The sequence below is a fragment of the Seriola dumerili genome, unplaced genomic scaffold (genome assembly GCF_002260705.1).
Source record: "Seriola dumerili isolate Sdu_G_001 unplaced genomic scaffold, Sdu_1.0 BDQW01001254.1, whole genome shotgun sequence".
NCBI lineage: Eukaryota > Metazoa > Chordata > Actinopteri > Carangiformes > Carangidae > Seriola > Seriola dumerili.
Genome location: NW_019175509.1, coordinates 302,132 through 310,478, shown reverse-complemented (window position 1 = coordinate 310,478; position 8,347 = coordinate 302,132). Strand labels below are relative to the sequence as shown.

At 38.4% G+C, this 8,347-nt stretch overlaps 1 protein-coding gene across 1 annotated transcript in view; it reads left to right on the top strand.

Moving 5' to 3' along the window:
- Positions 1-597: 597 nt before the first annotated feature.
- LOC111238284 (agouti-signaling protein-like) overlaps positions 598-8,347 on the top strand; it is a 21,086-nt gene continuing 13,336 nt past the window's right edge. The window contains exon 1 of the mRNA XM_022767714.1: positions 598-837. The gene's annotated coding sequence lies outside the window, so the exon portion shown is untranslated. The remainder of the gene's footprint in view (positions 838-8,347) is intronic.

The window sequence follows — 8,347 nt, the reverse complement described above, 5'->3', positions numbered from 1 at the left end:
AGTGTTTGCGCCGCAGCTCGCTCTTCATCTACATGTCGTCAGTCTGAACGGACGTGGAAACGAGTTTACACACACGCTTAAAGAAGCTGCTTGTACCTGATCATTTTAGTGAAGCCACTGCAGACTCAACACCTGCTCACAGTGAGACTCAGTGTGCTGTCTGTGAAAGAGACACAGTTTATGTCTTATGTGCAGTGTGGCATTCTGGGAAACAGACCTTATAGTTCACTCAGCAGACCGGCCGCAGATCGACAGGTGAGAGTAGACGGAGGCTGATCCAGTGTTAACACCTCCCAGAGGCAATACTTCACCGGAGGGTCTGGTTCACATTTATCTGTCCATCCTCTGCTTAATTTGACCTTTCCCATCCCCCCCTCCACCGCAGCCCTGGTCCCGCCTCCGGGACAAACCTCCCAGTATGTCTTCATTATCAGCCGCAGGGCAAGGTACTTCTACTTAAGCAGAGATAAAAGAAGAAACGCAGAACAGGGGGATAACAGGAGGTCTGCAGGAAGAGGAAAAGTTGTAGAGAGAGAGGCAGAGGCGAGGGAACGAACGGCGAGAGGGAAGAAGTGAAACGAGGCAAAAAAAAAAAAAAAGAGAGAGAAGACACTTAGAGAAAAAAACCCGACAAAATCAGAGGTAAAGTGTGGAAAAAGGGAGGGAGGAAAGGAGAGTGGTGACTTGTTGGACCAAAGAGGCAGAGAAATAAAGACGTGTAGCGAGACAGAAAAAGGGGGGGGGAGGAGAGCGGAGAGCAGCACACTATAGAAACAAGAGAAAGCGAGGAACTGTTGAGCGTGACAGACTGACAGACAGCTGGCCCGGCAACCACAGGTAAGGCGAATGAAACTTTCATCTTGTCTTGTTCAAAGTGTTTCAGGAAATCGTTTGAGTAAAGACGACGAGGACACTTGAGTGTGGAGAGGCTCAACCTCCTGAAGCACGCTCCACAAATTTAGAAACATGCTTCTTTAATGTTGCTTCTGCTTTAATCTCAGATATCACAGAGGGAAAGTCTGAATTTAGCAGGATTCATCCTCTGTGAGCTTGTTAAAAAATACTTTTTCAATTTCTCCCCGTGTCTCGGCGGCTTTTACAGGATTCCCCAGCTGTGGCCTGTAAAGTGCAGAGTGAAACACAGACATGGTTAAAATAAAGATTTGGGCCCGATGATGAAAAACTAATTCATCTGTGACGAGCTGAACTGCAGCGGTTGTGTTCAGTGTCTCCGGTCGTTCGGATCGACTGCGTGACGTGACGTTGTGTTCTGACAGACAAAGGTTGTAAATAGTGGCAGAGCAGCGAAAGCGTTTCCACGAAGTCGAGCTGTAACCGGCCGTCAGAGTAAATTCATCTCCTCACGTCTTCACGCGTGTTTACAGCAACGTGTGCGGCAATAATGTCAGAAAAACACGAGCGGGTTTTTTATGATTGTGTTCGAAGCAGAGCACCGACACTGTCAGGCTCCATTCATCAAATCCACGATGTCGGTCCATCATCAGCAGCCGTCAGGGATCAGAGTGTCAGCCTCAAATAATAAATACAAGGCAACAGGAGAAGCTGCAGCAGCAGAAACATGTTCTCACTCCATGTCAAGAGCCGCTTTCCCAGTTTTTACTGCGTTTCAGCAGCTTCAGTCCAGTGAAAAACCCTCAGTGAGACAGAGGTAAACTGTAAACTGACGACGCAATAAGAAAACACTGAGAAACCCTGAACTTCCATGTTTCCTGCAGTAGTGCACGTAAACTGCTCTTACAGTTTTAAGCCTTTAAAGAAAGTGACGCATCAGGACGACACTGCACTGAGGCTTCAGTCAGACCAGGAGCTGGTCTGGGATGAACTGGACTGAAGGTGAAAGCAAAGCAACAAGCGACACACGTTCGTTCTTCTTCTGCAACTTTCTGAACAATGTTTGCTGAGTTCAGCTGCTGGATCACAAATACAGATTAAAAAAAACGTAATAAAATAATTCATAACTTCAGAAACACTGTGGTGTTACACTTATGTAGAGTTCAATTAAATGGAGTTTTTCCAAAACTATAGGACTATATATAATATATGTATAATAATGAATTATATTAAAATTGTAGTTATAATTCCACAAATATGTTTCTAATGTTTTGAATCAATTGTAAAATGCATTAGTTTTTACATGAGTGTGAAACTGTGAAACTGCAGCCAAGCCTTTAACAGAAAGTCAATATAAAAGTCAATAAAACATAATGTGCTTTAAAAACTATAAAAGTTTTATAGATACATCATGAGTGTAATCAAGTTTTTTGAAGCCGCTTGAATATCAATCAAAGTGCAGAGAATATGATGTGTTAAACGCTCCTCTCCCATCTCGCTCATCACATAAAAACCTAAATAAAAATAATTGAACATTAACACATGAGCAGTATGATTTTATAGAGCCGGGCTCTTGATCTCTGCGCGCTGCGTCGTCGGCTCTTAAATAAACCAGGAAACATTTTTCACTTTATAGCAAAACACCGTCCTGTAATACTCCAATGATCTGAGATCAGTTCTCCTGCAGTGGGGGCTTTGTTCTGCGGTCCAGCAGCTTCAACAGAAAATACATTACACTCAGTTCACCATTAACACAAATATAATCCCCTGAAATAAACCAGGAAACATTTTTCAGACCTGACACTTAAAATCATCTTAATCACAGGAGTTAGAAATGTGTCTTTTCAATAAACGGTCAGTCATTCTTACATTTATAATTTCAGATAATAGCATTAAAACCATAAGATTAAATTAACAGTCAGATTCAATTATAAAGCAAAATGTAGCAGCTGTTAGAATAATTCTGGATTTAAAACATGAGCATTAATATAAATCTATAATTAAAAATTACTGTGATGTGTTGTAGATATGGATTAATTAACTTTGATGGCTACTGGGGAATATCTGAAATACTAATTACTACTGATGTCACTTTATATTGTGTGCCTGCTGTGATCCTGCGTTTCGTGTAGTTTGCTGTCAGGAGGAATTCTGGGTAAACAGCATGATTTCAATCAGCAACTTGATGGTTGATTGAAGTTGTCCCAAGGAAATCTAATCAGTGCCGTTTCCTCTGGGCTCCACATCCTGCCCAGACCAAAAAAAACCCCACCAGCATCATCCAGGTATTTATCTATTAACGCACTCCGATGACTCAAACATGTGTTTAACATTTTACCAACTGATCCTGATGCAAAACGTGAAACCGAAGCTTCCATTTCCAAATTGTCGTCTTATTGCAGAGGATCAGGAGGATCAGGACGCCCCGAGAATAGACGTGCTCCTTCACTGACCTCTCGACAACTAAGTCCAGATGTGAAACCCTCCCCGCTGCAGAGCACAGATAAGAGTCGCTCTGTTACGTAAGGTCACTTTACGTCCTGAGATCACATATGTGTTAACGCGTGAGCTTCTCTGTGTTGGCTCGGTCTGAGTCGCTGATGTTCAGACTGAGACTCTGCAGAGGACGTGAAGCTGCTCTCACGTTCGTCTGGGCAGCTGCTCTGTTCACTGGAACCAATGCTACAAAAATTGTGATTATGGTACTAGAAACAAAATCCCATTGAAGGACCAAAACCAACAGTGAACTGATCCTCCTGCTAACAAGTCCTGATATCTCATTCCTCTGCTGCTGGAAAGACTCACCACACCTCCTAATGTGGATTCGTCTGCCACTGAAAATAGTCCCCAGCAAATGTGCTATTTCCTCCTGTTTGAGGAGCTTAAGACCGAGTGTCCAGCTGCTGTTACTGAGCCTCTTTAAAAACTCATTTTTATCATCAGACGATCTGAGGCATCGGAGCTTTAGTTTTAGTCTTTCGTGAGATCTGAGGACAATCAAAAGAAAACTGAGGATCCAGTAACTTCAGTGCAGGAATATAATATCTGACATAATGTCCCTGTATCAAGACTGGTGCTGTTTATTCCAATTTCTAAAAGGTTTTATATATTGTTTTTTACATACAACGAGACGAGAAGTTTATAATCTTATTTTATATGTATTTCATATGTGGAAATTGGATGTATGTAGATATATAACATTTGTGTAGCTCTGATGTGTGGATGGTGGAACGTCTTACCTGATGGTAACAGGCTAATGTTGTTAGCATTAGCAGATGGCTGATGGGTAATAAGTGTGACATCGTATCGACGCTGTGAAATACAGTGAAATATGGAATAAGACATGCTCCGCTGAGTGTGACCAATGGTTATAATCACCGTGAAATCCAGTCAAACTCAGTTTCATCACTGCTGATCAGATCTGGGCTGAGTCCTCAGTACATGCTGACTGCTATAAACCTGTTGTGGTTACCTGTTGGCACTGACGGTGTTGTGTGGGGGCGGAGAGGAGGGGAACACCGTGGATATCACGTTACTTGTTGAGGTGAAACTCCTCCAGCTCTATTTTAAGTCTGGTCATCAGAGCCTGTGGAGCGAGTCTGGACTCCTGACATGAAATGAAATATGAACAGTTTGTCGAGCGCGACGCAGGAAAAAAGAAATCCTTAAAGTCGCAGAACTTTAGATTATCTTCACTTCGAACATGTTTAACGTTCAGAATTTAAATTACAATAAATGTTCCAAGATGAAAATCTGGAACAAAGACAGAAAGAGGCTCCTCTCTCTCTCCAAAGATGGAGCTGATGAGAATAATTTACCTGTGAAGCTCCAGAGGAGAAAAGATGAAAAGATGTGACACAGATGTTCCAACTAATTTCAGGCTGATTTATTTTTAAAGCCGCCTCAGACAGTTCTCCAGGCTTTGACCTCTGACCTCTTCACCACTGTTGTTTCTGGAGCGTAAAGCATTGGTGCAGACACATTTTACTCTACTTTCATTTAGATATATATATATATACATACACACTATTATATATTTTTATATATATACTATTTTTATATATACTATATACTATATATATATATACATACATATATATATATACACACTATTATATATTTTTATATATATACTATTTTTATATATACTATATACTATATATATATATACACATACATATATATATATACACACTATTATATATTTATTATATATACTATATGTGTATATATATATATATACACATATATATATATATACATCATATAATATATATGTATATATATACAGTATAAAACCTGTAATGTGTAATAATCAGCAATCAGTATGACATGTCGTATATAGATTAATTAATATTAATGATGTGTCTGGTGGAACAAATGCTAAAAAAATATTATGATGCTTAACAGAGCAAACTGGCAATAATATTTCATACATTGATTTTTATTTTTTATTTTTTAAAACAAACATAAATAACAACAATACATACACATTAAAATTAGACAATAGGAGGAGAGGAAATACAAAAATCATAAAAATAAATAAAATCCTCATAATAAATCAAATAATTAAAAAACGGGAAACATTTCTTAGTTACAATATTTAAAAAAAAAAAATTTAAATCACGAGTTACATATTACACATTTTCAGTTAATTATTTTCCTGATAATTATTTCTGATAAAAGCAGATAAAATTAATAAAATAAAATGATGATCAGTCAGATTGAATGAGCTGTAATTATAAAGCTAAATGTAGCAGCTGTTGTTGAACGTCATCTTTGACTGTAAATACAGAATAAGAATAATTAGCACATTATTACAAATCTATAATTAAAACGCTACCTGTAAATGTAGAATCAGTGTTGTAGATATGGATTAAATAACATGATTAATTAATATTAATGCTATTTATTTGGTGGAATAAATGCTCAAAAAAAGAATATGGTGCTAAACTGAGAGCTAACTGACTATTAGTTCCTAGATAGTTTTTTTTTTTAATAATTATACTGCAACAACAAATACACATCAATATTACACAAAACTAATTAGAATGAGTTTACAATAAAATAAAATACACCTGATTGTATCAAATGGATTGTGATTATGAGCCATTTTGAGTTCAGAGCACATACTCATAAATCATCTTAAATAATTCTGAATAAAATAAACAATCACAATATGAAACTAAATACATGACATCAGTTTACAAGAGTCAAATAACCTAAACTTTACAATATGCAGAACTGTTTGCAAAGAAAATAATAATAACAAGAAGTACTTTAAAAAGTCAAACAGCGTCTGAAATGAAGTCGTCTGTCTTCTGTCACGTGTGTGATCAGTTCACAGCGTCTGCTGAAGATGAACTTTTCTCTTAGAGGGAGGACGAGGCCAAAGCGTCAGATACCTTGGTCTCAGTCAGGACGTCAGACTGTGATAGTTGCACTCTGGACTGGACCTCAGGTTGAAGTGAAATAAAAGTATGTGATGATCCGGTTTAAAGATCCTGTAAACGCAGATTTAAAGTCAGCAGAGGTCAAAGTTCAGAGAAACTTCAAGTTTTTCCATTTTCATCTGCTTTTCTGGCTGAAACTATGAATGAGTGTACGTTTCTGAAAAGACACTTTTACAGTTCCCCAGAGATGTGCCCTGAATAACTGAGGAGCTGAGCCAGAAACTCTGAGCTCCACAGATTCAGTGAACATGTCTAGAGCCTTGTCATATGTATATAACATATATATTATAAACTGTATATGTATATACATATGATTTAATGGATGTGTATCTTGGTGCAAATATCTAAAGTTAATCTTTTAAAACTCAAAGCTCCATTTTCATTTAAACATGAAATCAGAAGCGTGTGTGATGTACCGGCAGCAGACCAACATGTGGACCATCAGCTGGCGTCTTTTCAGAAGAACGACATTTTGACTCTTCCATTTTTGCTCATGAAACACGGTCGTCCTTGGGATCCAGTGTAACTATGACGACGGACAACAGTCGTCCTCCAAGAGTGGACGTTCAAGAACGCAGCGGTAAGTGTTCGACAACTGTGGTGGAATATATGTTTAAATAAAAGCTTGTTCTGGTCACTGCAGTTGATGATGATGATGATGATGATGATGATGATGATGATGATGATGATGATGTCCTCTGTCTGTGTCCACAGTGACACTGAATGGATCGGAGGTCGGCCTGCTGGACTGCAGACTGCTGTGTGACCACAGACCTTTAACCACCTCTCAACCATCCTGCTGTCAAAACATATACATATATATATATATATATATATATATATAATAAAATGTATTATGTTTTCCATAGTTATTAACATGTAGTTAACTGATTTAAAATTACAATTTCAGTTTTATTTATTCTGAAAGAAAGACATTTATTCACAAATCAGAAATGAGCAGGAACACACTTGCAGACGTGCGTCTCTTGCCTGGCAGCTGCGTCGCATGATGTAGAGATTTGGCGTCTCGCCTGTTTCTCGTGTGTGATGCGTCTCTTCCTCCCACTGTAGTGTCTGTGTTGTCTGAATCTGAATATGACACAGACATGAAAGATTTAAATATATACAATATAAATATAATAAATATATTTTTTAACCTTTGTAGCAGTGGAGACAGACGTTTTACTGATGTTTTTTAAAACAGAAATGAATTTATTATGAAGAGAAATCCAACCTTCAGTAACTGTAGAGTGTACGTAGAGACAGCTGCCTTTCCCCCGACACCTTCACCTGTGAGGACACAAACCCAGAGACAGAAACACAGCAGTAACTGAAGGTGACTCTGGCTCAGATCTGGTGTCTGACCGAGACTGATAAAAGAACTCTTATTTCAAAATAAAAGACCCGACAACATCGTAAAAGTGTAGTGTGTTTGTTGTTGTTGTTGTTTGTGTCGGATAAAACTAATAAAAAAATGTTGACAACTCCAAACTGTTTTAAAGTGAATGCAGATTAAATGTGATAATTGGTCCAAATCTGCTTTTGAGTTTTTATTTTCAAAGTCAAAAGCTGAAATCGTAAAGCTGAATAAACATATTATAATCTAAAAACCAGAGGAAGTGGTGCAGGCCTGTGTGAAAGTGGAGCCAATAGCCTCTGCAGCAGAGCACATTCATTTAAAAGAGACCCAGTGCGTTTACTGCCGACTTCCATGGTGATGGAAATTACTGAAAATTGTTTCAAAATGAGAACCAGGCCGCCCGGAGAGCTCAGATGTTATTCCTCCTCCAGTCCCACTTTCCTAGATATGTTTCTTCACTAAATATGAGTGTGTGTGTGTGTGTGTGTGTGTGTGTGTGTGTGTGTGTGTGTGTGTGTGTGTGTGTGTATGTGTGTGTGTGTGTGTGTGTGTGTCTGACAAAGCACAGAGGTGTCATGTTATCATGTGACCATTTAAACAGTACGACAAGTTCAGGGACATTCTGCCACAATCTGCATTTTAAGCTGTTCACATCATTTAACACGGTTCTGATTCTGGTTCT